The sequence below is a fragment of the Condylura cristata genome, unplaced genomic scaffold (genome assembly GCF_000260355.1).
Source record: "Condylura cristata isolate star-nosed mole 26May11 unplaced genomic scaffold, ConCri1.0 scaffold00023, whole genome shotgun sequence".
NCBI lineage: Eukaryota > Metazoa > Chordata > Mammalia > Eulipotyphla > Talpidae > Condylura > Condylura cristata.
The window spans coordinates 27,893,833-27,899,644 of NW_004567124.1; positions in this window are offsets into that span (position 1 = coordinate 27,893,833).

The following is a 5,812-nucleotide window of genomic DNA, read 5'->3' on the forward strand; positions in this document are numbered from 1 at the left end:
ATACATCTCTATTCTTGTGACCTCTTGTAACAGGAAGTTGGATTAATGGCATCGCTGCCCTGAAAAATCTTTGATCTGGTGAAGGGGGTTGTGATCATGAAACATGTCTTTAGAGTGATCTTCTGGAAACTTCAGCGAGCATAAAGGTAATGGGTTTTTTCTTACCCCTCTTTTGGTAACTAGTGGCCAGGACATTGGGAACAGTCCTGCTGTAATCCCACAACACTTATTTTCTAATCCTCCTTCATAGGAATTTGCTCAGCCCTCCCTTTATTTAGTAAGTTCCTCAGCAATACAAATTCCTCAGCTTGCATTGTTCTTCTCTCCCATCACTAGTCTCACTTTCACATCCCCAAGCTCTAGTTCATCTCCCACTCCACTGGTGAAGCATAAAGTCTTTCTGAATCTTCCTGACTGGTTAGTGGTTCACTCCTTTTCACATGCCCCTTTCATGCTGGCCTCCTTCATGGAACTTCAATGCTTTTGCCTTCCAACACAATTAGCTTCTCCTTGCAGCTCACTTAAGACCTTTATATATATATATATATTTATATATACATGCATACATACATACATATATATGTGTAGTATTACCTTGTATGGGGTTTATATCCCAATTATCCCCCTTTGCTCACCAAAGGCAGTTTTCATATCTTAGTTAAATCACACCTCTACTCAACTTTTATCATATCGTATTGAGTCAACTCATGTTCATGGAAGGTAATTCATTCATCCAACATAGATTTATTGAATCTAGGTCTTGAGGACAACACAGTGAATGAAGCAAACAAGGCTTTTGATTCTGTGGTATTTGTAGGAACTCAAAAGCATTTGTGGCACTTCATGGAACCCTCCTCACTGAGGTCCTTATCTAAGCCCGGCCCCTCAAAAATGCAGACACAATGAGATGCTCCACCACTTACCTGGAGGTCCGGCACATTTCTGAATAGCTGACACAAAATACCTCAGAAGAATTCTGACTTGTTCCACTAATATGGAGTCACCTGTTCATGACATAGTTTATTCAAAGGCCTGAAAGTTTAATATTGAAGATAATTTTACACTTCATGAAAAAAGGCAGTACTCCCCAGGGGGTGTGTCCTTCTGCATGAGTCACCTGAACACACACCCAGCCCAGGGCTCCCCATCAGGCCTGTGCAGGCAGGAAGGGAGGGGAAAATACACTCACGCAGCAAATGTTTTTGCCTTCACTTCTAGTACAAATGTATGGCTCATTTTTTATTTAGGTTATGGGAATACTGTTTTGTTTCATACCTTTATGTGAGAGGAGAGAAAGACAACAACAGTAAGTCAGATGATACTTGAATTTGGAGGTGATAAATATCTGAGTTTGAATCTGTCTGTGCTAACAGATATTGTGCATCACATACATTAACAGCTATCATTTCCTGAGTCCCTTCTACCCAAAGAACATTTCTCATTGTTACTCTAACTCTGCACTACCTTTCTTCCTTCCTAAATTAGAGAAGTTATAAAACTCTAGATAAGGTAAGATGTCTGTAGAAGTTCCATGGGGACATCAGAAATTCCAGTGGTGGTTATTGAAATGTAGGTCCCTGGCATGACTCGAAGAGCAGTCCAAGCCCAAAAATACAGGGTTTGCTATAGCTTTTACTATATTTGCTGTAGGATTTACTCTATATAGATCCAATTTGTCACATGCCTGTGCCTGATCTCAAAGGATACAGGTGAGGGGCAACCTAGTAGGGGAAAAGTTAATAGGCCTTGTCCAGACTTTGGGTTGACAAAGCGAAGAATAGTTCCCAAAGAAGCAAGTCAATGGGAACCTGGACCCAGGGTGTATCTCAGGAAGGACAGATTCTACATCACATCAGTGCAGAGGCTGCTGCAAGTGAGGCAGCAGCATGTGTTATATGTAGCAAATGCACAGGGTGAATTTTTCTGTTAAAGACTCTGGTTTCTCAGAACCCACTCCACTGTCCTCCACAAACCTTTCCTGTCCAGAGGGTGGAAGCATCATGAAACCAAATTGTGAGTCAGCTAAGATGCCAACTTCCTAGAGACTAAAACCAGACCCAGGGTTAATCTAAGGTTGAACCAAACTGACTTTTCCAAGTGTCTTGACTCAACCTGCTGATCTAGAACTGCCTTGAAAAGATAAGGATCATTTCAGTAAACACCAGTGTCTTTTCTCAATTGCATCTGGTTTTGGTTTATGGCACTGACAGTGGAGACAAGGAAAGGAGATATTCTCAGAGCTAACTAGAGGTTACTTAACTTAGCCACCAGGACCATTCAGGCAAAAATCAGCCAACATGATGCTGAGTCTGCAAGCATAAATGCAAATGTTAAACATGACACTCTTCCCTGGTGTTTCTACCTTTTGGACCTGCCACTCATATCTTACAGGTTTATCATTCCACACACCCAGTATTCCCTACTCCCCAATAGATGCCGTGGAGAGTCCAAATTCTTTACATTCTTCATCCTCTTCCCCAGTCTGGAGAATTTCCTTCTTTGCCACTCTCTTGGACCCTCTGAGATCCACATTTAGCTTTCAATCCCCATCAAGGCATTCTTAACTACTTTGAACTCCAAAACTCCTAACTGTGCTTAAATCTACAGTAACCATTCAAAAAGTGAAGTCAAAATAAAACTCTCTGAGGAGATTTTAAAATATTTACCAATGTCCTCTCCAGATTGATTTTGAAACATAGGGAGATAATCTGGAACATCTGCCTTTTGTTTTTTTATTTGGACCAGAAAAGGTTTTTTTCTTTGTTTGTTTTTAATGTTCCCATAGACCTTCATTTAAGAATCATTGGTCTGAGGAGAATCATGTCATACTTGATTATATAGTATCATGTTGTTTTTCAATTATTTCTAGATTGCTGCTTTAATTTTTCCTACCAATCCATCAGGTCCTCTGGTCAGAGGTAGAACTCCTACTCTCACAAACACCCCCAACACACACTCACAGCTCACAATAGTGCCAAGTACTTGGTTAGATAAGATACAGTCATTCGTATGGTAGCTGCCTTAGGAGATGCAGGGGAAGGGCAATGGAATGGTGGAAGAGGGTATTATTTATATTGTCTTCCTTTAGTTAAGATTCCATGAAGGATAATTCCTACACATGGCCCAGACTAATCTCTAAAGAGCTAGACTTATAAAGGATGGGTTGTGCCAACAATGCAGAGCACTGAAAATTCCACATGTTGGTAAAGTTGCAAATTAACAGGAGCTCTCATTCATGGCTGGAAGGAATACAAAGTGGTATGACTACTTAGGGATCTAGTTTGGCAATTTCTTGTAAAACTAAGCATACTCTTACCATAGGATCCAACCATATACTTGCTGTTTACTCAAATGAATTAAAAACACTTGTCCAAACAAAATCTGAACACAGATATTCATAGCAGCTTAATTTAGAATTACCAACACTTGGAAGCAACCAAGAAGTCCTTCAGTAGCTGAATAGATAAACTGGGGCACATCCTGATGGTGGTATCGTATTTGTTGCCAAAAGGAAATGAGTTATTAATCTTTGGAAAGATATAGAGGAAACATAAACGCATGTTACTATGTGAAAGAAGCCAAGCTGGAAAGGTTATGTAATTGTATGATTCCCACTCTATGACATTTTGAAAATGGTAAACCATGGAGGTAGTAAAAAGATGAAAGTTTTCCAAGAGTTGGAAGAAGAGAGTGGTGAATAGATGGAGCACAGAGCACCTTCAGGGCAATGAAACTACACTGTAAATATGTTAATGGTAGACAGATATCTTTACTAATTTGTCAAAACATCAAGGGTATACCCTAGTGTAAAACTGGGTGATGGTGATATGTCAAGGTATATTCATCAGTTGAAATAAATATACCACTTCAGAGAATGTTGCTAATAGAGAAGGCTATGCACGTGAGGAGATAGGGGAGTGATGGAAAATCTCTGTGCCTTCTGCCCAGTTCTGCCGTGAATCTAAAACTGCTCTGAAGAATAAGGTCTATTTTTTAGAAAAAGAGGCAAAGGGTAACTTAACATCCACTGTACTATGTGATTACCACATGTCCCTGTCAAGTTTCATCTGAGTAAAAGGAGGGTTATGCTTAGGATACAGAAATGATGAACTCTTAGGAAAGGGGATTAAGTAAAATCAAACTTAGGAGAATTGAAAAAGCATCAGATATCTTAATAATAATAGCTATTGTTCTGTGAGTGCTTTACATGTGCCTGGCATTAGGTTAAGCAATTCACCGCATAGTGTTATCATTTCCACTTTAAACATGGGAAAATTGAGTCTTAGAGAAGTTCAGTAAATTGCCCATGTTCACAAATGGCCCAGAGTATTTAGCCATTTTTTTTTCCATTTCTTAGCAGTATGGTCTCCTTCTTTTCTCTGCCTCTCCTCTATTTTTTCACCTACTTCTATGTAATCCAAATGACTGTCTCATTCCTAGAGTTTTTATTGAGACCTTTATCTCCTTGACTCCTGATGCAAATTCTTGAGAGAACATGACTACCCAATGAATTGGGAGGCTTTGAACAGCTATCAATCCAGGAGAAATTAGCCATAACCATAAACTATAGGGGCACCCAGAACAATGGGTAGTATAAACAAATTTCCTGATGTATCTTTCCATCATTCCAAGAAATGAATTACTGGTCTTGAAACCAGAACACTGGAGTAGGCCTTGCAAACTTGCTCCTTTCCTCCCATGTAGAAGTAGGCTAATACTGTACCCCCATGGTGCTAATGTGAGAGGTTTTTTTTGTTTTGTTTTATGTGTAAGATTTTAAGGAGTTGAACTATGTAAAGTACATAGAATAGCGTTGGACACACAGTAAGTGATGTGACTGGTATTATGATTCAGGCCATACAGCTGCTTTACGCTGCTTTTCCAGTATGCCATGCCAGTTTAGTTTGATTGGTTACCCCAACGCCTTTCAAGAAAATGTCCTCAACAATTGCCAAACTTAAGTGGTTCTGAAAATACCTCCTTCTCCAGTGGTGATTTGATAATAACCTTAGATGACAAAGGTGGATGATTGTCAGCCTGGAAATGCCCAGAGCTAGTCAAAAATGACCCAAACCAATGCAAACCTTTACCTTAAGGAAGATATTTATTTATAAAAGTGGTTCTTAAAAAGAAGAAATGTGAGGCCCTCGCTGGTGGCTCAGAGGGTTAAAACACAGCACTAAGAAGCTAAAACCACTTCAGCTTGAGTTCAATCCCACCCGCCCAGAGGTGATCCACATGGCACAGCAGACCTCTTCTGACCACCCCACTGCTCCCTTCATCAGTGTACTTCGTCAGTCGGCCTGTTTTGCTCCCCTGCTCTGTCTCTGGTGAATCCTCTCACCGCCCCTGCACCTCTGACCTGTACCCCAGTTCTGTATGCATAAATAAATAAATCTTTAAAAAAAAAAAAAGAAGAAATGTGAGCACACTTGAAGGAATAGGCAGAATATACTCACAAATAAATTCTGTCCCTCCAGTCACATGTTTTGCTCTGCTGGCCTGTTTAATAAGGAAACAATTCTTCAATGACCATGAGTAACAGGCAAAAAGGACTAGCAGACTGAGCTTGTCCAGAAAGCCAAAGTGAGTTAGGCATTCATATGATACCCATAAATAGTGCTGCCATACACATTCTGGAGAATTTAAATACTTATGAGAACTGCTATGAGTCTTACCATAGTTCTTCTGGAGTCAACATAGATAATTTCTTATACAAAATAAGCATTCAGATTTTTTTTAAGATTTATTTATTTATGCATATAAGAACTGGGATGGGCCAGAGGGAGGGGTGTGTGTGTGTGTGTGTGTG